Genomic DNA, 25,007 nt, shown 5'->3' on the forward strand with positions numbered 1-25,007 from the left:
AAATGTAAGAATATGAAAGTAAAGCAAAAATTACTGTTTGCATTAAACTATTAGCTACACAGCATACAATTCACCAGTACTATTCTGCAAGTGACTAATGCTCATATCTGATTACATCATTTGTTCATTTACCAATGAAAATTGTAATAATAGAAGACTCCTTAACATGCTGTCACTCTAGATCTGTCTCCTTAGTTATTCTGATGTCACAGAGTTTAAAAACTGGAATTATGTTTTAATGAACATACTGGTGAGTCTTGTAAGATGCCGACAGAAAAAAACAATTCTGTATGAGACCCGTAAGAGGAAAATATTAAGAAGACTATCTCAATATAGCGATATTTAACTCTACTTTTCCCAGTGGATATCACTGTGAAAACAGTTGTAACCGATGGGGATAAAATACACTAAGTTAAACAACCTCAGCAGCAAGACCAACCTCCCCCCTAACTACACTACTTTAATAGAAAAACTTAGCATGTTCACTAATTAAAGTAAGTCTCCAACTGTGCTAGGCTAGTGAGCAGGAAAGCTTTTATTGCTGCTATAGTCACTTTGTAAAAATTTTTACTTTCTGACTGGTTACTCAAGGAAAATGTCCCCACTTGTCTTCTGACTAATTAAGCAGTTAAGTATTGCTACTTGTATGTATTTATGCCTTCTGCCATTTATAACAGGTTTCTATTAAAAATGTCAGTACTCTAGTTCCAGACAGTAATCAATAAACAGAAGTGCACATAAATATGGATTTTAATATTTGCATACAAAAAGTAGTTCTTGTAAGCTAGCAACAATTTAAAGATAAGACTGGTTGAAGCAGATTAAACGACCACCTTTAACCATTATTTCTTCTTAATATATTTGAATTCACATGTAATAAAACTCCTCCGTTTATTGAAATATATTGAATAAATTCAAGTTTAAACCAGAACATTAACATAAATTATATAAATAAGAACAAAAAGTTATCTACATCTGCATGCAACAGTGCAAGCATTCAGCAAACTGAAATTAAACCAAATACATGCACAGATGCCATTCCGCATTTCATGCATGCATAGTATGAAATCAAATAGGTATGAGCTGACACCTGTTACATGTAGGAAATTGGATACTTTTGCTGTTCTTCTGGCAAATTATTACCCATTTTGCAAATTTAAAGTAGGGTTTATAACACCAGTGCTCCATTTGACAATTGCTACAGAAGATCTGTTTGCATTCGCTATAGTCCAGGAAGTTATACAGATTACTGTTTTGTTGTCTACACTGATAGGATCACAGTGTACAGGATAGTAGTTTCCTTCTCACGCCCACTCAGTAGCAACAAAAACCACCCCAAAATCAAGTCTGTCTGGCACTTATTAGATATAGTGTAGTTTTCCAGTTTTCTATCACATGTCCAGTTCATCTGTACCAAAGATTTTCAAGTGTTAAACCTAATGTGCTGTGCTACAGAGATCTATAAAGGAAAGAAAAACAAAACCAAGAACTTTCTCAGCCCATCAGACAAATTCTGAACAACTTGAAACTATGGATTCTTCTCAGTATCACGATAGCTATTAATACTGTAAAAAAAAGTTGATATGATTTTGTCGGTGATAATGCTACTAAAATTCTGTATCAAATAATACAGTATCTCAGATTTTAAATTTAATATTGATCTTCGTAACGGATTCACCATTGAATTTGTGTATACATACTTCCGTGGCCTCTGAGAAATCTTCTTCTTCCTAATTCATTCATGCAAGTATTTGTTAATAGCATTTCGGTGGTGCATTATCACTGCTTTGTTCTCATTGTACTTCTACCAGTGGAGATATTTTTCCAGATTACAGTAATTAAAGGTGAGCAAGCTTATAATTTAAGTTATAAATCATAAAGGAGTATAAGTAATGTAACAGTTAGAAGCAATGCAATTCCACATCCCTCCCTACCCTACTTCTGCTTTTGTTTTGGAGGGGAAAAAAATATTACCATTAATAGCAAGGAAATATAAAAACAATTTAGTTACCAAACAAAATAAAGCAGTGATGGCAGTAGAGTAAAGCCTTAAAGACAACAGCATATGGGAGGAAAGATGACTTCCTGGTGTAAATGCAAGCAGTTTTGTGAGTTGCTATTAACAAATATTTTGAGTGTATGGAGAAGAGAAAAGAAATGTCACAATTCCAAAATTTAATGTGTAGCAACTACAAAGCTGTTATTTTTTCCTCCACTTCACTCATCTATTCAAAAACATCAAACCACTTCAGCTAAGGAATTAGGGTTGTGCATGTGTATGAGTGCCAAAGGCTGCCACTTAAAGCATCCAGAACACATTTTAGTAAAATACAGAAGAATCAGAGAATGGCTTGGGTTGGAAGGGACCTTAAAGATCATCCAGTTCCAACCCCCCTGCCACAGGCAGGGATGCCACCTACTAGATCAGGTAGAAAGAGGTAATAAAAAGCTTGGATTTTTTATTTTTTTTTCAGGGAATGCAGAGGTTGTTAAGTCTGTACAAGAAATCTGCTGCCTTGACATTGTCTCTTTCCTTCCCCTCAGTTACATTCCTCTTTTATTCCTATATTAGTATTTTTCCTCATCTGTTTTCCCAGAACTTGCAGGGAAATAAGTAAATAAAATAATAATAATAAATAAATAAAAATACACAAAAAAGCACAACATAAAACACAGATGCTTGCAGCACAGGTGCATTGGAGGCTAACTTATTCCCTCATACAGACCTGTGCACACGGATCACAGGAAAGAATACAAAACCAGGACAATGAGAGATGAAAAAAAAGGGAGGGGGCATGTGCTGCAAGGAAAGCAACACTATCAGAGGGAATAAATAATGACTCTCGAGGATCAGAGTCTGCAATTATGAGCATGATACTTGCCATTTATTAACGTGATTAAACAGGCAGGCCTAGATAAGACCACCACAAAGAGATTATTCCACTATTTAACAGAACAAAGGATGCTAGCTAAGTGTGAGACATAACATTCCTTTCCAGATGGATAAGGCACTGACAGGTTTTATTTGAAGCAGTTTCTTTCAGTTTCCTCCTTCTTACTTCAGTTTCAAGGTCTCTTTGTTAAATTTCAGGTCTAGTCTATGCTTTAAATTTTGCTCTTCTCCTCTTCCTCCTCCCCCTTCCCCCCTTTCCATTAGAGTAAAGAGCCAAATAATGGAACAGTTGGACTCCCTGCTTTGTGTATAAAAGTCCTGGAGTACAGCAGTGTTGCAATGCAAAGTCCTTTTCTAGGGAATCTGCATCTCCTTTAGCAGAGTCTGTGAATATAACTGGCAATCCTTTTTATTACAGATGAAGTCTTAGTTCAACCATCTCATTGCCCCCTTCTCAGATATTTATCATCCTGAATTGTATGTCTGCAATCAGTCTCACCTGCTCTCTGCTGAAAATTGCCTTCCTACATTATATGGCCAGCTCACTTTCAGCACCAACATCTCTTACTGTAAACTCTGAGAAACACTTCTTGCATTGGCCCCCAAAATCCCATCACACTTTTTAAGAACAAACACTCTCAGCGTGTTTTTCAAGGTTCCCTTGCTGTCTATTTACATCTTTAATTCCATCTGATCAAATGACAGGGGCACTAAAGAATCCATCACATTGTGCGAGCATTCTGATATACTTGATTACTACCTGTGTCTCCATTTTACTACATTTATTACTACCTGTGTCTCTCTTTTTCCATAAACAGTTGTGGTGACAAATATGCCCTTTTTCTCAATTATCAACTCAGTACCAAAGATAGGATGCTCTCAAAAAAAAAATCTGTTTCTTCAAGCACTGATTTTGTTCAGTCCAACTCTATTTATTATTATTTTTTAACATGAAATTGACACTACCTGTAGGTTTCAGAGATATTGGAAATTGCATAGAAAGGAATTATTGCACAATTCAGCTTTAGCACCAACTTAGCTCACCCTGAAATCTATCCTTTCATTATCAGTTGTCATGATAAGTTGATATGTATGTATATTAAAAACATACATTGCATTTCTTGCCACAAGTATCTGCCTGCTCTTTTGATACTTCCCAGCTACACAGCTTCTCTTGCCTGCAGTCCCCATCTGTTGCCATTCCTTTCACTGTATTGTTCACTATCATCCTATTATGCTATTTAGAACTCTAGCTTCAGATACTATTTTAGGTTTCTGCTTCTACAATATTATTTTGCCTTTTTCAACACGACTAATAATTTCACTGTGCACTGACTTCTACTGCTTTCCTATGGGTACTACAATTTTCCAGAAAACGTATCTAATTCAGGTTTCAACCAGCAAATGACATTTACACTGGTTGTGCCCACTGCACAATTTCAATTTAATTTATTAAAACCCACATATAAGCTGCAGACACTTTTACTTTGGTTTAACTTAGACTAATTTCAGTTTAACATAAATTGATTTAGTCTATGCCCAATCAAAATCAAATAGGCCTTTACAATAAGTGACCATAGAACAATTCAGACCAACTTCAAGTTTGTTTAAATAAAGTTACACTGGCGCATCTTTAGAAGAGACTTTGCATAGCCTAGCACACTCAGATAAAATCCTGATCCTGCTCTAGCTTTGCCTATCACTCTCCTTTCTTTTTTTCCTTCCCTTGAACACATTACTGAGTGTATGTATTTATTTTTATTTAAATTATAAATGAGCAAAGTATAAATATATGTTACACCTAGTCAAGTAAACATATCTGATAGTTTTTCATGATGAATGTTCGTGTGCACATGTGAAATGCAATAAAGAAAATTGTTCTTGGTTAATAAAGGCAACAGAAGAAATAATTATCTCCCTAACTTAAAGCAGGAAGAAGGGAAACAAGACCCAGTAGAGTTACCACAAAGGTACAGAAGTAGAATTATTCCTGAGGTTTCCCAAAGCAGAGAGCAACAAGGATGCTGGATATACTACCTTAAGTAAGGCAAGTGAAGAACATAACTAAAATCTTCTCCAGAAGAAAAATCACCGACAATAATGAGCATGGAAATGGACGCTCAAGTACAGTAGGAAACATTTACTTAATTAAGCAGAAGACACCGGTGCATATTTCTCTTGAGAAACTATTACACCCTCATAACCTGAAAATCATTCTTGGCAGGTAGAACTAGATCGAGAATGGTACCTTTGAAGACAGCCACAAATATTAAAGCCATACTTAAAACTTTAAACAAAATGAGAGCTTAAACATTGCAATTCAGTATGGTACTGCTATTCATGTACTAAGACTAGTTACAAGGGGACAAGAAGTAGCTTAAAGCTCACCTTTATGCCTTCCAGTGAAATAAAAAGTCAAGTTAATAGCATATAATGATAAGAGAAGTAATTACTTTAGCATACCTTAGTTGAAATTGATAGAAGAATATTCCAACATATCTTGAAACCAGAGCTCAACCACTATTATAAATAATTTTATAAGCTCATATGACAGTACTGAATTATTGTAGGTTCACAAACAAGTATTTGTTACATGGGAAGCTCAGTTAAAGATTTAATATCAATTATATCTCTAATTTCAAGTACCTAGGTGAATTTCTCACAGGGCTGCGCATTCAGTAATATTTGCTGGGGGAAAAAAATAATGAGAGAATTGAGTCTTCGGGGAAGAAAAAACCCACTTATACTGTTGTATCTGATGCCTTTTGCAGGAAAACCTCAATCCACCAATAAGGAAAGCCCTGAATTGCAACACATAAAAAACTGCATTTCAGTTCCTGAAAGTCACAATTTTCCTACATTGGTTGTGTTCTTGTGCTGGATTACAAGTTTAATATTGCAGCATGACCAAAGAATTCCCAAATCTTCCCCCAAACAGCACGGATAAAATCTAACAATTGTGTACAGCCAGAGGTGGCAGATTATGGAAGAAGTAAAATACTATCAGGCATCCAAACGGTAAAACAACATCACAACTTCGCTAGACCAACATATTTAGTTTTGGACAAACCCACTCAATAGCAATATTTGCATTTTTCCAATAAAGCATTATTTACCCACAGGAACTATTTCCATTTTTCAAGCAACTCTACAGGAGATTTCCCTATGTATTTTATGCTTAACAAACATTCTCCTGGTAATAATTGCTTAACACTGTGTGAAACCATTACCATGGAAGTGTTTGATTATTTTGGAAATAAGCTTTTTCAACATAATGGAGCACTTCCTGAGCTGATACAAAATGGCTTCCTTCTCCTGAAGTGACGGAACTGAGCTTCAAACTATTCTAATTTAAGACATGTTGATAATTTGATGCAAATTAAGTCCTCTAACTCATAACAAAACTATCTTGTTTAAGTGACCCTATAGAGAATTTTGTGCACTCTGGTTCATTGAGAACTCAAATTTTCAGTTTTAAGTGTCAAGGAAAAGACGTGACTACCATTGGTCTGGGTAGGCAATAGCTGGTACAGCATCCCTTGGGTTTGAAATGCAAATAAAATAGTACAAGTTGGAAAAACGTTCATCAGCTACAGATCTTTACTTAAAAAATTAGATTTATCTTAAAAAAATTGTTTCATGTGATATTACAGTAATTAAGCTGAAATTAATTTCATAACATCTGTTAATCTTTTTCCCCGATCCATCTGGCTTAAACATTTCACATGGCATCTTCTGTTAATCAAATAGGTTATTTATCAAGTGTCATCATTAAGAGTTACAAACAAGCCCAAGATATAAAGGCAACATTTAGTTAACTGTACGGTACCATTTTCAAAATGGAGAAACTAGCCTTGCAGCTTGCAACAGAACCTCAGAGCACTCACAACTTCTTAAAAACAACCAGTCCATAACCAGTAAATCAGTCACTTGGTAAAGTCTCCTAACACTGAAAATTTATTGACAACACTAAGATTTTTTGTTTTGTTTTAGGGTTTATATAGAACCGACAAACATTCAGGTTGTTCATTGAAAAAGCATTTTTAATGGTGTTTGAGATTTAAGTGCTGCAGGATGGATTTTTTTTTTTCAACTTACAAGTACAAATGCCAGAAAACTTAGTTTTCCGAAATGAAAACAATTAGGTACAGGATTGTTGCTTTCTGAAAATACTGTGGTATTCACAAAACCCAAAATAATACGCTGTGCTCAAAATTTATCAATTTAATCAGAAACTGATTTAAGATGTAAAAGAGAACAACAGACAATAGGAGCAATAACAGAAAGAACAAAAATAGTCCTCAGGAGCATTTGCCAAGTTACTTACAGTATTTGCTCATGTTCTGTATATATTTGTTATAGAAAGTAGCTGCTGATTTCTGACCATGTATGTAAATCTGCAGTTACATATTCAATAAAATTCAGTTGTCCTGTTACACAAGCAAATCATATACAGAATATTGCACAGAACATTAATTTTATATGCATCTGATGCCTTTCTTTTACAGGTAAGCAACTAAAAATTTTAAAACATAAAATACTCTGATTAGCGCAGCATTCATTAAATAGTGACAGATGCTAGTATTAATTACGCATTGAGTGGATCATTTTCCCATTACATTTCTTTTGTTACCAGCTTTGTCTTTCTAGTTACCAGCCTGTCCTGTCAGCAGATTAAGCAGACTTTTTTTTTCCTCCCTTCTTTTTTTGGTGTCTATTGCTTGTTTGATCAAAACGAGTGACCGACCTTTTCTATACTACCCCACCATCTGGATCCCCCTCTTGCACTTTTCAAAGCCTGTACTTATCATCTGAAAGACAATTTATCAGAAATTTTTTTTGGAACGGTTGTTTGTGTGGCTATCTCAAGTCATTTTACGTTCCATGTTGTAAGCCGTATGATTTACTGCCTGCTTCATAAAAACAGATAGTGTCTATTGTTGCTTGTGACAAACGTTGCCAAATTATAACTGGCATATCAAATATTAATTTGGCATTTCAAGAATAATTGAAGAACATGTACAATGAAAGGTAGCTGGAAAAGCATATGTTAAACAAGTTGCCATCTTTGTTGGCAGCCTCAAGCCAAAAAAATAAATTCCCATTCTATACAACATTATACACACTCACACAAAAACTATCCACTATTCCCATAAATTATACAAGGATTCCCAATACACACAAGGATTTTATGGCCAAACATGTTTTCTAGTTAGTACATTTTTCCTGACATGTACACCAACCTCTCCATAACAAACCAAAGCACTGCTGGAAAAAAAATGAAATTGAAAGTACAAATGGCAAGGTCATTCATTTAGAAATAATTTCTGCAATAAACCGAAAGATTATGAATTGGAAGCTAGCAGTGGAGAAGACAGATGTTGGAATAATAATTGATCAAGGGATAATCTAGTCAGTAAAGTGGTTTTGGCAGAGAAAGTTAAACACAATGCTAAAATTTAAATGACACAGAATTTTCCAAAAGACACAGGGAAGTAACAATGCCTTTGCACTAAGCTCTCATAAGACTCACTGTTTAAAACAAAAGTTCTAATGGGAAGAAACACAGAGAAAAGATACTACAGTGACCAGGAAGTATAGTCTATTTCATAATTGGAGGCTGAAAAAAAAAAGCATATTTATTAAAAATAATTGAAACATATACATACATGAACACATATATATACAGAACATTGTTATCCACATATAATGGCATTATTTATGCTAAAGGACATCCACATAAAAAATAAACTGTAAATTAGTCTCTATAACCGCATTTTCAGCCATTAGAGAAATACTGATCTGGAGCAGTTGTTCTGTCTGAAGTAGCAAGGCAAAAAGAAGTATTACCACCTTTGAAATACATCAAGCCCCATGTATGCTGTGAGGATCTGTTACATGGCTAGATGAAACAGCGTGGACTAGGACTCAGTGACTTGAGAAGTCTCCTTCAGTCTTCTGTTTCTGCAACTGAACTGGTAGATGCCCATGCAGAAAGAACATAGGGGATAGTTACCCTGCATTTGTGAAGTTATGATTAAAGCCTTAAAATAACTACTTGGAAAAAAAATAAATCTTTTCACCACTGGTTCACAAGATTTCTTCTACACAACCCAGTTGAGTTGTATTCTGTGAATACTCATTTATACACCTGAACTTCTATACAGCTTCTATACAGTCTACTTTTAGAACCATGTGCAATGAGTTACAAGGCTCCTTCTTCAGCTTCCTCCTTCAAGTAGTTTATGCAGAAACTATCTGGCAATCTTCCCTTGCAAGTTCCTCAATGGAACAGCATACTTCCTAGTGAGTAATCGATACCTTTGTTTAAAAAGTCCTGGTTAATGCCTCTATATTTAAAATGTAGTTGAAATTGAATTTGGATCCAAGATGGAAGCCATTTCTTGCTGCAAAAGGTAAAGTTAGCATCAGAGTCTCCTGGTCACGTTTGGACAGCAAATACATCCACGCAGACAAGTGGGTATATTTCCAGCTGTTTTTTCCAACTACTGTTGCACACTTGATTACCTAAAAGAATTCAGAGCAGCCTCTGCTTTTGTCTGGTTCCTGTTCCCCTATCTTGCTTGCTTGCAGCAGGCCTTGTTTTCCTTTTTCCAGGTGTCCTACTTTCTCTAGATTTAGTAATAAATTAGATTAGCAATAAATGTTTTCTGACTTATTTTTGCAGTAATAACATAATTGACATGCTTACAACAGATGTGTACCCTTGTAGTATCACACCTTTGGGACTTTTGTCTTGCTTTGTCCTCTGCCTTTTAATATTATCCTATACATAGACTCGGCAAACTCCTTAGTGTATGCTTATCTCTGCTCTTAGAGACATCCTTTCTTTTAATTTCTAGCAATTCCAATTCATTTATGGTTTGTCACACAATATACAATAACTTGGGCCTACTGTATTGATCATGAGACAGCAGTCGACTTCAAAAACGCCTTCTGGAGACCATCCCTGTTTTGGAAAACAACCCCATCTCCAGGCTGCATCATAGAAAAAAGATTTCAATTTTCCTAGAGTGAAGGGAAAAAGCTAAACAAAACACACAAACTTTTCACAGGCTTCTCTGAACACAAAGCATGCTGCAATGCACTGGCTTCTTCCTCAGGTGCGATCTCCTTGTCCAACTGAGATTTTTGCCCTAGTAGTTTCTTAAGACTTGTTTGCATTTGCACAGGATTTCTGGTTCTATTATAGCTTGACTTTAGTCTTGGTCAGGCTTTCAGGGTATCAGCTAACTAACAGGTATATACAGTCCGTAGCTGTATAAACCATTCCCAGTAAATCAGTAACTTCATCCTGCAAGAGTTGAATTTACTGCTCATGTAAGGCCCAAGAAGCCAATTCAAAGTAGGAACACGCTCACAGAAATACAGGAGCCTTCATACAAATTCACCATACAGCTACACTTCTATTTTTTTTTAAACAAACAACGCACCATTTTGAAACCACTGACTTTGAATAATGGCACTAATCAAAGTAGCAAACTTCAGCATTCACATAACTATGTGCAATGTTGTAGCCTTACACTGCATGATCTTTCAGGCACTGGCAGTCATTTATTAGGAGACTGCTGAATAGCATACTGGAAACATGAACCTACACCTGGGCCTCCCAGATGCTACCACAATACAGCTCAACATGTTTTATGTGACCCGTAACTTAGCGCTTCAGCGATGCATACACCTTGAATTCCTATTTTTCTCACAGGCCTCTTCTCAGGAGGCTCTGCAGCCTACAGAAAGGCTAACTAGCAACCTAACTTTTACATATACAGCAGTTAAAACTGGAAAGATTACTTATGTGAAGTTAGTTGTTTTCAGCAATAGGTAATTGAAATGTGATTGAATTTGGAAGTTTTGCTGGAATTAGATACGTTAGCTCCAGAGGATACAACAATACATCCAAGTACTTATATTCACTACATTATACTCAAATGAGCTTACTATACTAAAATCAAATGCAAGTTTTTCAAATCACCAAAACCAAGTAGTTTTCAATGATGCCAACTTCCTGGTAATGCTTTTGTGCAATAAACATTTACAAAATAGTTGTTACGTACTTCCACCGACTGTTAGCTTCTTGCACAGCTTACCTTAACAGACTTCAGCTTAAGGATATACTTGGGCAACTGAAAACAAAACCAAAACCAGACATCTGAAGTGCTTCACAGGAAGCCTATAAGAGAAGTGAAAAACTTTAGATAATAATTATAAGAAACATCTTATTTTTATTAGCTGGGTGCAAAAATGAATGTTAAACAGCCCATAACACTCAGCTGTTATTCCACAAACAAGCAGAGCACAGACACGACTCCCATGAGGTCCACGGGAGAGGCCCATTACAAGACTTCAGCCATGGAACAATGCACATTTCTCTGCTATTGTGCAGCACCTTAATTACTCAGTTCTGGTGGAACTCAAAGTTCCCTAAGGTTGCCTTGCAAAGCCATACCTCAAAAAAAGTTTTGGAGGAGACTGAAATGAACCCTGCTTCGGAAACCATTAAAGGCATTGGTGATTTAAAAAGCCTTGGCACAAGAGAAACCAAAAGGCGCATACAAAATACAGAACACAGGTCATTTGGAATAGCAGCTTAGTTTCAGTTTTCCACCTCCCCCTACGTTTAATTTCTGCGTTGCCAACCTAACAGTTCCCTCATCCCTAGATGAAAGTAGGTTCTCTGTTTTCATTCAGATAGTTCTTCTATTACCAGACAGTTTAATTTTCCTAGAACAAGGTATTAAGCATTTTTTTCTTAACTGTAGTTACTTTGAGAGCACAGCTAAGCTTGTTTTTCCTTAGGAAGAATACTGCGATGTTATTTAAGGATTTGTCGTTTGCTTGTTTATTTTTCATGTCAGTATCTCATTTATTTGCGATGCAGCTTTGCAGTATTAGTTTGCTTTCAGGTTACAAAATCACAGATGCATATAAACTTCTCAAGGCTGCTAATCCTTTGGGGGTATCCACCCCCCCCAGCCTTCCTCTGGTGCTTACCTAGACTCCTTCCTACAGCCTCAGGATCCGTGGGCAGAAGCCATCTCCCCCCTGCACTGGCTCCTCGCCCAGACGGGCTTTCACCGAAACGGGTGAGGCTCTCAGGACACCAGACCAGGAACACTTACCGGTGGTGCCTGCGGGGTCCCTCTACATGCGGGTGTTAACAGGCGACCTCCCTTCCCCCCTCTACGGACAAGGACGCTACAAGTCTCCTCTGTTCCTCATCAGCGCCCCCAGCCCCCTCTCTGCCTCAGTCCTCCCCCCAGAGCCCCCTCCTCACCCCCCAGCCCCTCTCTCCCTCAGCCCCCAGTCCCTTCCCTCGGGCCGGGCCCTCCCCAGCAGCCCGGGGCGGCCCCCCCCACCTCTCCCGCAGGCCAGAGGAATAAGACCCAACCGCGAGATGAGGCAAAAAGCTCCGAGCCGAGGCCCGGCACCCCCCCCCCCCGCCACGTGGCCGGCCCCGGGGCCTACCCGCTCCCTTCCCACTGCACCCCGAGCCGGGCGGCACCGCCGCCATTTTGGGACGCCAGCAGGCGGTGCCCATGGCAACCAGGAAGAGGCGGACATCGCGCGGGGTCACCGCCGGCCCGGCCCCCTCTTAAAGGCGCAGGCCCACCCCCGCCGCCGCGCCCGGCCGGGGTCCCGTCCGCCTTCCCCGCCCCCCTCCCTCGCCGCCGAGCCTCGCTCCCTCCGCCGCCCCCCGCCCGCCCTCACCGCCCCCCGCCGCGAGGGGAGGCCCGGAGCGGGCCGCGGGGTGCCGACCCCGGCGGAGGGATACCTGTGGCCGAACGGCGGCGCGCAGGCGGCGGGCCCCGCACGCACACGGGAGCCGCGGGGGCTGCGCGGGGGGCGGCGGCGGCGGCGGCCGGGCGGGGACCGCCCGTGGGCCTGGGGGGGGGGGCGCGCGGAGCCCCGGCGCTGGGAGAAAGTAGTCCCCCGGGCCGCCCCCCCCCGCCCCCCCCCGCGCCGCTGGAAGGGGTTCGGCGGAGCCGGCGGAGGCGGCGCCGCTCGGTGCTGCGGCTTCAGCTGATAATTGAAGGGAGGAAGGCGGCTGCTGCCGGGAGGAGGGGAGGCGCGGAGCGTCTGTGGAGGCCGCACCGGGACAAACTAGGTACCCGCCGCCCTGCCGCCGGTTGTGGGGGGGGGTGGCGGGGGGGTTCTGGGCCTCCCCCCGCACCCCCGGGCCTATTGTGCCCTCCCCAGCGTTCCGGGAGCCGGGGAAGGGGGGGGGGGTGGCGTCGCGGCGCCATCCCGGGGCATTGTTGTGGGCTGGGGGGGGGGGGGGCGCCGGGCCTCCGCAGGGGTGAGGAGGGGTTGGGGAGGGGGTGCTGGGGGTCAGGGGTTGAAGGGGGGGGTGGAGGGGAATGGAGGTGACAAAATGGCCAGACGGTGTGTGGCCCCCGGTGCAGGAGGCCGGCTCGGCTCGGCTGGATGCGCAGGGGGGGGAAGCGAGGCCTCCCCGGGGCCCCCCGAAGGCCGCAGGGGTGCTGCCCCCCCAGGCCGGCCCGATCCGCTGCCCTTCCGCCTCCGCGGCTTCCCCGCCCCGCTCGGCCCATCTCCCCCAGGGCTCCCGTTTCTTTTTTTCCTTTCCTTATTTTGCGTATCGAATATCTCAGGGAGAAAAAAGAAAAAAACAAACCGGCAGTTCTTATTTCCTTCCTCTCCCCTCCCGGCTGGATAAAAATGCTAAATAATCGCCCGACGTCCATATTTCACGGGCTTTCGTGGTGGGGGGGAGGGAGGAGGAAGGTGGGCAGAGAATGGAGGCGCTTGTCGGGCTGGAGCTCCAGCGCCGGCCGCCTGGCAGGGCCATTATTTTATCTCCTTTTCTTCCCGCAGCTAGTGTTTTTGAGCCACTGGTTTATTTTAAATTTATTTTTTTTTTCGTCGCTTTCGGTCGCGAAGCGAGCTCCCGGCTCCTCGCGTTCGCTTGCATAACGCCTCGGCCTCGGAGGGAGGCAGCTCCGAGGCCGGCCTCCCCCTGCCCGGCCTCCTGCCCCCGCCCCGGGGGGGGCACCGCCGGCCGGTCCCGGGGCGCTGGGGGCTGCTGGGCCCCCCCGGGGCTGGCAGCGACCCCGGCGCCGTGCTGCGGGCAGCCCTGCAGGCCCGTCTTCCTGCTGCTGCTCAACTTTTTTATTGTTCCCCCTTCCTTCCCCCCCCCTCCCTCCAGCTCTGCCTTTCTCCACACCCGGGGGTTTTCACGGCCCGGGAGCCCGAAAGTCTGGCCCGAGAGCCGGCAAATAATGGGGGGAAGAATGGAAAGTTGTGTCAATGGCTTTGGGGGAAAAACATCGACGTATCGAACAAAGGTCCTGCCTGTGCTGGAGAGAGAGGCCTGCATGTGAGGCCTGATTGTGTCGCATTTACACACGGGGAAGAAATGAGTGCTTGGTACTGGCCTAAATTTATTCTGTAACTCTGGCGTGCCACTTGGAAAGGCTTTCAGAGTGCGTGCAGTTTGTTTTGAGGGTGGTTTTATTATGGGTAGCGATCTAATAATAATTTGAAATATTTTTTTTCCAGAAGACTGCTTAGTCTTTTTTTTTTTCCCACTTTGTTCAGCGGAAATAATATTGATCCAGGTGTTGTAACGCCACAACACAAAACTTGACTCAAACGGGATAAGTTCCCCAGTTTGTGTATTGTGTATGATCAGTATTGAGCTTCCTGGTGCTTTAAAGGTTGTCAGAAAGAGGAGTTAATTAGTTACCACCTGACAAATATGGAGTACATCCTTCATAATTGGGAAGAAGAGGTATTCTAATGATTTAAATTTAAATTAATTTTGCAAGCTCTTCTTAGGGGAACTGTCACTGTGGAGGTGCTTTCTTTAAAAGAAAGACTTGAGAAGCAAGTGTTGCTGTGATTGCTTCTGTTTATCTCTGCTCTATACTCTTTGCAGTTCTCTCTCTTCCCCCCCCACCCCAAGACTGTACATTTAACCCTGGAGTGTTTTTTTTTTTGGTATTTAGTTTCTCCTCAAACATATTTGTTTTTTTCATTATGCTTAAATTTTTTTAAAATATTTGCATATGCAAATATAATCAACATGAAGGCAGTACTTGGAAAACAACTGTATACCTTTTTCTTGCTTGGTAGCCTATCTAATAAATATTAATAGGGATTAAATATATTCAGGAAAATATTAGTATTTCAGTTTCCGCAGCTAATATTTTAACACTGAACTAAGATGCTTAAAAGCAGGGTTCTGGTGAGTAAACACTGTAAATAACAATTCTAGTAGTTCTTACAAGCTTACATGTCTTCAGCTTGTCATAGTTTCTACGTTTGTAAAATGTAGCTTATTGTGAATGGCTCAGCTGTGTATATATAGAGTAGTTTTCTGGTTTTGATCTTAATGGAAGGCTTTTCCTAAAGCATTTGTTGTTCAGTGTCTCTTGTGTTAGAAATACAGGTTGTCTGATTTTTTTTTCACTCCTAGAATTTATAAAAAAAAAAAAAGCTGGGAGTAAGCTTGTCTTGATGATTTTTGAGTCTGCATGTTCTCCAGTCTCCAGATGGCTCCATAGGTAGGAGTCTAAACAGGCCTTAGTGTTAGTAGAGAAATTGTAGGTCATCCATGGTGTGGCATTACTGCTTATTAATACAGCAGATCTACTTCAGCAGGAGTGCTGCTGTGTTGAGTAAGAGGCTTAGGAAAATGGAGTCTTTTTGTGGCTTGCAAAAGTTCTTCTGGCCAGTGACCAGTAGGGAAATAACCTGTATCTTCCCAGTAAATGGCTGATTGCAGCTGTCATTCTTGATCAGGAGTCATGCACAAGTTCATTTTCTTTGTTTTTCTTTTTATATTGTATTTTGACTGTCTTCAAACCTAAGATGGAATGATTTTATAAGAACAAGTCCTCACCATGATTTTTTTTCTATATTTACAAAATTTGAGGCCCAAAACTATGGGCGACAAGGACTCTGCATTGCTAGTATAGCATTTTCTTAGGGACCTAATATAGTTGACTTTAATTTCATGCACGAAGCTGTGATGAGTTTTCTTGAGTTTTTAAGATTACTGATAAGTAGTTAATTAGTTTGAGACAATCCAGTAAGATAACCTGACTAAATCCTTTTTGCTGCTCAGCAGTGAAGCTGAAGCTTGAGTAGGAAAACTGTTGGACTAACCTGCGTGTTTGTACTTATTTTTCAGTGTAAGTGAATCTCAGAACTATCTGTGTTAGTTCTTCAGGCTAAGCTACATTTTCTAACTAGCTAATTAGTAAGCAGCACATAGAACGCTTATGGTCACAGGTCTGTCCCCTATCACGCGATACTAAATTATTGTGACAATGTATAATCAAATCCCAAAGTTGTTCAATGTGGTATACTATCCTATTGTCAAGAACTTGGACCTGGAATATTTCTGGGATCTTCCATTGGCTGGTCTGATGATCTATGTCCTGTTCATCACCTGTAAAATTAGTAACACTCCCTATAAAGTATTTTGTGGACTCTATGACAAATTCATAGTATTGGAAACTTCTCATCAGGCTGTCACCGCCCAATTCAGTACTGACTGTGAAGGTAGTAATATGTCTGAATTTCTTGGCAGTAGGATAACAGGTTACCTTTGGGTCAGTGGATTTACTTTCCCAAAGTAGTAATGTTTACTGTGAATTTGATCTTAATACTTTAATCTATACACAGTATCAGAACAGGCTTATGGTAGTATATGAACCAATTTCCTAGAGTGCTTCCATGGTATAGTTTTAATTTAGGCCATGAGGCTGGTAACCAGAATACAAAGTTGCATTAACTCTTTCCTCATGATATTTTTTTCAATTTACATGAAATAATGTTTCTCAAGGAGCTAAACCATCTTCACGCTTCTCACTGGTAATCGAGCATCTGAATGTGACCAAATACTTACATGTAGCCGTTTGGTTCAGGATGTCTTTTAAACAAAGTAATTGAACATAAAATGTGAATTCAGCGATCTTGTATGAATGGAAGATTTCTAGCTGCATGTGATACCTAGTCAGTGTGAAAAACAACCTAAATCAACTAGCAACCATTGGATGCTTTCCAAGTCTGGTGATGGTTACTTTACTCTGAAGGTTAGTTTTGAGGAGCAATTGTTCTCCAAATCCTCCCTTGTGAGAAAATCTTTCTCATCAAGTTGGTAGAATCTAACCGTGTAAATACGCAATCATATTCCCTTTTAATTCTGTCTGGCAGCCAGGGTTTGAGCGCACACAACCAATCTGTTTACTCGCACTCTGTAAAAAGGCTTGTCTTGCAATGTACTGGCTGTTGCCAGTCTTACTTGACTCACGAACGTACTCGGTACAAATGTGGCAGAAAACTGCTGTGTATGAGAGTAACAGTCTACTTTCGAAGTGAAGACTTGCATAGGGAAAACTGGAAAAGTTAGGTGTGTATCAACAAGGTGTTCATCAGGGATCTAGTACTATCTGTGGTTTTCAAGTCATACTTGCCTTCAGCTGATCAAAGAAAGGCTTTCTTGCCATTATTCATAGAATATGCTAGTTTAGAAAGGACTTCCGGAGGTCACTTGGTCCTGCTCCTACTTGGCTTTTTCTACTTTTGAATGAATAGGTTTTAATTGATCAGCAAACCGATAAAAATTTCTTCTTGAGTGATTAAACATCTTCTTGAGTGATTAAAAAAAGGAAAGAAAAAAAAGAGGTGGATTCTGGAAGGATTCCATAATGTGTAGCAGTATGGTGCTGTGTCACAGAAGGGGGGTGAAAAACCACATATTTCTCAGTGTTTTCTGAATGGATTGGTCAGCTTTGTGATGTTGGCTACCATGAAGTGCATGATAAACTGCCAAGATCTGACCTTCTTAAAAGGTATGAAGGGACTGAGTCATCTCCTGGAATGTGAACCTTGTGTTGTAGGGAGCAATTTGGTATTTCAAAATGGAAGCTGAGTTCCCTGCTATTTGTACTTGTTGAACAAGAGGGCTTTCTTTAAGCTCTGAGAAGCAAGGTATATTTTGTTTTTTCTCCATTCAGAATAACTTGTTATTGATGACCATTACTTTATTGCCTAACATCCAAGTAAGTAAACTTAGTGTAAAGAAAGGCAAATACTTGCTAGGCTTTTGTAAAAGTGGGAGGTTCAAAGATACTATTTTCTGATGTGCGTATATTATTTGGAGGCAAAGGTGTTAAACTTCTAGAAGGCTGACTAGTTATGAGACAGGCATTACTGTGCATCTCCTTTAGGTTTGTGGCTGACTACTACTCTGTTTTGAAAACGTGGTTAATATCGTTATTAAAGCAGAGCTGTAACTGTAATGGAGAATTTGTACGTTGATTACACCTTAGGGTTAGTTACTAAATGTAAAACCATTAGGAAAAATAGGCCTTGGATAAAGCTTCCTAGGTAATCTAGTACATAGGTCTGCTCCAGGGTAACTAGGTCTAGCCTTTTGCTATCTTTGCTCTTTAGAAATCATGCGTGCTTGTACTGTTCTTCTTTCTCTGTGTCTAACTTCTGTCTTACTTGCTTCCCTGTGAGCTTGTTATGACTTGTCTTATCTATCCATATATATGATATGAGAAGATCTCTCTGTGCCATGGGCTTTCATGTGATTGGAGTCTGGTCTGCACCTCCTCTTTTAGTCCAGGGCTGGTTAAATATACAAGCACAAAGACCAAGCACAGGTGAATGAACGTGGAAATCAAAAATACGTATGTAGTATCTTTTTAGTTGAGAATGGATCTTTTTTTAGGAGCAATGTAGGTGTCGTGGTTTTGCCCCCACTGCCTCTAACACCACGCATCAGGGCCTTGCATTAAGTGTTAGTGATGGTGGAATAATGAACGCTTACTCAAACTCCTGGAGTTAGTGAGGACTGCTGCCTTCATGTCATACACATTTGTAGAATATGACTCTGTGGTAGATGTCTACTTTTGGATCAAATAACAATGTAAGATGCAGTTAACAGCAGGGCTAGAAGATGACATTTTTTTTTCCATGTTTGTGTTGTCAAATCCCTTCTGTAATTAAACTTATTCAGTATAAAGAGTGTCCCTTCCTGCTCTTAGGAAGGTGTGTGCACTGCAACTGAACCTTCTGGTCACAGCTGAAGTGGGGCAATGCATTTAAAGAGAACTCATGAAGAAATAGGCTGTCTGCTGAATACAGGCTTGGAACTCAGCCTTACGGGATGAATTTTCTCTTCCGCTTTATTTTGATGATAAGCTCGGTTATAATCAAGATACTGAGTGGGAGCCATGATTTCTGATTAAGACTTCACTTATTTGACCTTTACAGCTCTTCCAGGTATAGCAACTTGATGAACTCGTCCATCCTGAGGGGGGTGGGGGAGAGGTGGGAAGCCACCAGCTTGAATGGGAGCTTGCAGGCAGTCGTAGTCTGCGTGGCTGAGCTGGGGTGAACGGTACCTGAAAAGATGTTGTATAGGTAGGTTTCAGGCCTTTGTTTTGACTGCTGGTGTTACTTAAATCGATTCAAGCAACAAAAAGGGCATAGATTTCATTGGCGTACGTTAAAATGCAACCTGGAGTTAAATCAGAACTTGAGGGGAGACTGCCACTTTCACTGATTGTCACTTAAAGGAAGCGGTGGAAGCTGCGTGGCCTTGGCAAAATTTCAGTCAGGATTCCAAGTGTCAAAAGCAGTGCTTTAAAGATGACCTGTGTTCTGTCTTTTGCGTGTTTATTTAATGAGCATGCGTGTTGCCATATCTTACCGTGGTGGTTTTCAGGAGACAGTCAGCTTTCTGCACTAAAGTAGTAGTAATAAGAATGAAAGCCGTTATTATAACATAAGGTTATGGATAAGGATTAAAGGCATCAGTTTTGTTCCCTTCCCCTCTTACCAAAAGCTTGGCAGAAGAACAAATAAAATTATTTGCCAAAAAAAAAAGATAGCAAGTATGCTTTCTTCAGATCTCTTGTATGGCAACTTTAAAGTTGAAATAGTACTGCTGCATCCTCCCTATTTCTCATTTACCTCAATTATTTGTAGACTCGCAGCTCAGTGTAGGTCCTAGCCACGTTTTATACTAGGCTGTTGACCGAAGACGCCAGCTCAAAACTTCCATCAACACTTGAACTACAACTGAAAGAAGCGCTGTTAAGAGAAATGTCATTGTATGGCTTAATCTGGAAATCGCAGTACTTAATTGAGAGAATGGAAATGGAGTTCTCTTCAGGTTAACTGTGAAGAGGAGAGATGAATGTTGTGGAATTTAGTATGTGAAGGAATGGTACCCCCTTTAAATGCCTTTCATTCATGTTTAAACACTTGAGCACTATGGTCAAAGTAGAAAAAAACACCCTCTTACTATTTTTTAATAGCACAGGGATTCTTAACATACTGCTGAAACCAAGCTGGAGCTGGAACAGAATGGGCACTGAAGGCTCTGCCTTTGCTGTGTGCAGATGTGTTCAAGTAAGGTAGAATCTGAGAAGTATAAATTTGGAAACATGAGGTAAATACAACTTCAGTAATGAGTTACTTCTTGAGAGCACACTTAGAATTAATGTTGCTGTTGCCTATGAGACTTGACTGAAGTGACAATCAGTAATTTCAATCTGTGTCAAAATACAATACAGTGAATATATTTGTTGCTATGCTTTATTGCTTCCAGAGGTTGTTTGGAGTAAAGTATGTTGCCTGGGTACATCAGGCTTTCCTCTGTGATAGACTTAGTCAAAAGCTGCTCAGACTACTTGTGTAGCTTTAAAGGTAAATTCCTGTTAGGTAACTGAACCCAGTGGATAAGTTTAATGTAGCTGCATCGTCTACTTCTCAAAACTCTACTCCGTGTATTTTGTTCAGGTGAAGTCAGGGTTTCTATCATGTTGAGACAGCTGGGATCTTTACAAATTCTAACCATGATTCCTGCTGGCAGTATCTGCAGTGTCACCAGAACCACTTCATCAGTTCCCTCGACTTGTTCTTAGTAGTTTGATTGTCCTAAGCTTGCCGGGCTCCTGTGTGTGCTGTTTCCTTGTTGCTTTTTTTTATTTGTTGCAGTTTCATTCCCACTTAAAATTACTGCAAACCCTGTTAGATCTCACATGTACTATTAATGTGAATGAATTTAATCTTACTATAGCAGTGTTGGAGTATTTTAAAAAGTTAATCAGCAGTAAGCGCAGTGGGTTGCTACGCATCACAAAATTGCTGAATGTGTCTGACAGTTGTTGTCATCTAAAAGCTATTCCCCTTCAACTAAGAAATGGTTTCTTCCGAACAGATTTTTAGGTTTGTGTTGGTTTCATTTAACAAAATCATGACAGGCTCTTTGGAAAGCCAGTGCGGTAAGATGGCAAATCAAAACTAGATAGTAGGTGATACTGGAAATTGCTCTATCAGCAGAGTTAAGGTGATGTTTTGTCCATCTTTGTTTTGTAACCCATTCGGAAATAAGTTGTCTTAAATGTTTAATAACTCCATTGCAAAATCTGTGTTAACCTCTCATAGTGCTCCCGTGTTTTAGTCTGCTAGTTCTGTAAGGAGCTCTTGCCAAAAAAAAAAAAAAAGAGTAGTTGGTTTGGTTTTCTGAATGTATCAACTTCTGGCACTATTCCGACCCCACCCCTCCCTACATCTGGGAGATATCAAACTTGAACATATGGGCACAGAGTGACACAGCAAGAGGAGGATCAAGCTGGATAAACAACCTCTGCATGGAATAACCCTATCCAAAAGTGTGGAGTATGGTTTGTGGCTTTTTATTTTTAAATCCTAGAAGTCTCTGCTTATAGTGCAATAACTTGCTTTGTGGAGAGCTATCTTCTGCCTGCTCCCACCCGAGCAGAAGGTGTGGGTACAAGTTCTCTTCCCTTAGTTACCACATAGTTTATTCTCGGTAGTACCATGGGACAGGGCAAGGAAAACTTCAGACTGCAGACAGTAAAGGCTTGCTTCTTCCCACTGTCATCTGTGACCTCTTTACTGCTTGCCCCAAGTGTCTCAGTCCCAAGCAGCACTAGCATCTTGTTTCTGTTGGTTGGCCTACAGAACTTGGCATTCGTAAGTTGCATGTCAGGACAGTGAAGTACTGCTGCCTAGGAATAAGCTTAGTAAGGGACTTCTTAATGTCAAAAGTGTAATCTGCTAATGCTGTTTGTACATCGCGTAAATCTTCGGCTTGCAAGTGTCTAAAAAGCAATTAAGTGCCCATGTTAGTTTTGTTTTTATACTTGCTTTTTTAATTCTTCAGTTCTCCTGGAAGATTCTTTCGGCATGCCTTTTATTGAATTTAAGTATTGCGCAGCTTCCAGTGTGAAAGTTTTCATAGCTTTATTCTGCCTGCTAACTATTTTAGTACTGTACTCTCATTTTAAGTAACTTTCTTCTCATGGTGTCTTACCCTTGGCCCTTATAGAAGGCATTTATAACCTTGATGTTGCCAGGCTAAATAATACAGGCTTTTAGTCATCTCCTGTAAGAGCATTTTTCTGTTCTTTGAACTGGAATTCCTCTCTCTTGACCAAGGCCAACTGTGACGGGATAGAGATTACAGATAAATGCTTTGTGCAAAAGCACTAGAGGTTCATCAGTTACTCTGTTACTGTGTGTACTGAAGTATTGTTACCTTCCCAGCCTGTCCCCCAAATACTCGCCATATCAGTCTGTGAGTAACTGGAACATGGAGTAATGCTTAGTTCAGCTGACAAGGTCTTGGCTTATAGTAAAACTTCGGGTTTTAGTACTTGGGTATGGGATCTCCATGTTGCTTGGTATTATTGCACTTCATTGTATTGCAGGTATCTTGTGTCAAAAACATGGAAGAATAAATTATTCTAACATGATTAGTATTTTAGGTGAGGGAAGAAGTGGGGGGAATTTTACAATTTTTGATGGTTTTGGAAAAAAGTTACAAGGGAACAGATCTGGCTTTAGGTAACCGCATCGGTAATATGATTATGTTGAAATAAGCATAGACTGTAACAGTTATAAAGCTTTCATCTTATTTCATGGTTTCCTTCTGTGGATAATACTCTGCTCATCATTACAGATACTTTCTGCTAAACTCATTTTGTGTTGTATTCTATTTGGATGTTACTTAAGTGAATGGCTGTTTAAATAGTTTTGGATTCAACAAAACAACTAAAGTAGTGTGTGACCTCTCTTCCCTAAGCGTGGAAATAGTAGCAAGAGTTCTCCTTCCAAAAAATCTTATTTCTGGAATTTGAAGTTACCTTGTCACTGCTGAAATAATAGTTCAAGACTTAAGTGCATCACAAATTTAAGGTTATTGCCTGCCTTCAGATGTTAAAAATATTTAAGCATCTGTAACTTACAAAAACTGATTTCCAGTGGCGTATTCAGCTTTGGGTTTCCAACCTAGTAGCAGCATATGAGTATATTGAGGCTACCTATGACAGAAGGAACTACAATGCATTAGGTAATTATTCTTTCTCTCTGTAGTCTGCTTGCTGTAACAGACAGCTTTGGAACTGACGGGTGGAAAGCTGTAGTTTGATAGTCCTCATCAAAGGACACTTGGACTCTTGCTAAACTCTGGTTCAGTGAGAATGTGTCTACCTGCTTTCACGGAGTAAACAAATAAAATTTCATGCTGCTAATGACGAAGAGAAGGAAGGTAGAGGAAGGTAAGCTGTCCTGCGGAAAGTATTTGAAAGAACCAGTCTTAAATCTTAGCTGCTCAGAAAAGGGGAGTGCCTATTCCTGGAAATACTGTCAACACTAATGGGATCTCTTTTTAAAGTGGTTTGGCTTTTTCTTTTGTATTTAAAGCTAGGGGGATGATGATTCTTTATTGTGTTTCTGGATCATTTTTGGTTGAAGGTGCTTTAAATGCCTTATTTTTAGCCTAAAATACCTTGTTGGCAGCTAAAGGCAAAGAGGAAGAGAAAAACCAAATGTGATAGTATGTTATGCCACTGACTCTGGCCATGTTGTCATAAATATTATATCTGTGCCATCAATGCTAGTAGCTTGCACAGGGTTCTCTACACTTAGTTCCCTTGAGGGAAGGTATCTGAAAGATACTCGCCTGCCACGTTTAAGTTTTGAACAGTTGTGGTGAGGCGTTGAAGGACCTAGTGTTTTGTGCCCACTTTCATGAATGCTGCTCGGAGATGACTGAGTGCGACAAGTAAAAAAGATGCAAAAAAGATATATGAGTTGGACTTGATCCTTATGGGTCCCTTCCAACTCGGGATACTCTATGAAACTATTGAATTTCCCCTGAATCTCAGAGAGTTGGTATTAGATGTAGGGGCTTCCAAGCACCAGCACTGTGTTTGTGTTACACATGATCTAACCTTTTCTAAAAAATGAACAGAAAACACAAAAGAAGTATCAAATAGCAAAGCTAACACAGTCAAAAAAAAGCCCCATGCTTACTTCAGAAGGGTTTGATCTTTTCATTGACGATGAAAAGCAGAAAGTGACAAGTGCAAGTCCAGATCTGTAGCAGCTACCAGCAGAAGCTCAACTTGTAGTAGAATATAGTGATTTAAATGGGTATGTAAAGTAAGTAGGGGTGCATCCAAAATTGAGGTAGTCGGTTGCTTGCTAATAGTATTCCGGGTTATGGCATCAGACTTGAGTTGCACCTATTCTGATGTTTGCCATGGCACTGGGGAGGGTGGGGTTGTTGGTGGCCCAGCTCTGAGGTGGAAGGAATTTCAGCTTATGTATTTGTGACTGGCTATCAGCTAAGCTGCATTATTCTTTCTGCTTGCATAGATTGAGCCACCATTTGTGGTGGTGGAGAAGGTGATCTAATTTCAGGTTGTTTCAGCAGAATTTGGAAGGTTTTATTGATGAGACCTGGTAATATGAATTTGTACAGATGGAGTCATCTGTATTTTGACCTAGCTCCTAAAGTTTGATACACCCAATTCAACATGAAATCAGCCTGTGCACGCATTAGAGTGAGACCGGTAATTGTACCTTATCCCCGTACTTTCTGAGGTGTTTGTGTAAGAGCAGGGACTTGAAGTAATGACATACTCCAAGGCAGCAGCTTTGGATAAATACGCGTAGTCAGAGAGCATCTTCTGTCAAGTACGTAAGACTTTTACTTAGTTTTTGGGTGAGAGGAACTGACTTAATTCTAGCTCATTAAGGTGACCATGTTCACTAAGATGTCTCCCAAGAGCTA

The 25,007-nt window shown here is 40.5% G+C and overlaps 1 protein-coding gene and 1 long non-coding RNA gene across 18 annotated transcripts in view; one reads left to right on the forward strand and one right to left on the reverse strand.

Annotated features, from left to right (window-relative positions):
* Nucleotide 1: 1 nt before the first annotated feature.
* LOC310903872 lies at nucleotides 2–12,683 on the reverse strand. Of its 2 annotated transcripts, XR_014587882.1 has the most exons (5): nucleotides 12,383–12,683; nucleotides 11,005–11,087; nucleotides 9,810–9,892; nucleotides 3,686–9,300; nucleotides 2–3,653 (listed from the first exon to the last, which is right to left on the reverse strand). It is a non-coding gene; the product is annotated as an uncharacterized lncRNA (long non-coding RNA). The 2 variants fall into 2 exon arrangements; XR_014587883.1 differs by lacking the exons at nucleotides 2–3,653; nucleotides 9,810–9,892 and having other exon boundaries at nucleotides 6,493–9,525.
* A 66-nt stretch (nucleotides 12,684–12,749) lies between these two features.
* TRIP12 (thyroid hormone receptor interactor 12) overlaps nucleotides 12,750–25,007 on the forward strand; it is a 75,816-nt gene continuing 63,558 nt past the window's right edge. For 5 of the 16 annotated variants that reach the window (XM_083847837.1, XM_083847844.1, XM_083847831.1 and 2 more), the window contains exon 1: nucleotides 21,507–21,588. The gene's annotated coding sequence lies outside the window, so the exon portion shown is untranslated. Of the gene's footprint in view, nucleotides 13,023–21,506; nucleotides 21,589–25,007 lie in introns of those variants that run through there. The other 11 variants (XM_083847839.1, XM_083847841.1, XM_083847840.1 and 8 more) reach the window with 6 other exon arrangements.

This window comes from Anser anser, assembly GCF_964211835.1.
Source record: "Anser anser genome assembly, chromosome: 9".
Lineage (NCBI taxonomy): Eukaryota > Metazoa > Chordata > Aves > Anseriformes > Anatidae > Anser > Anser anser.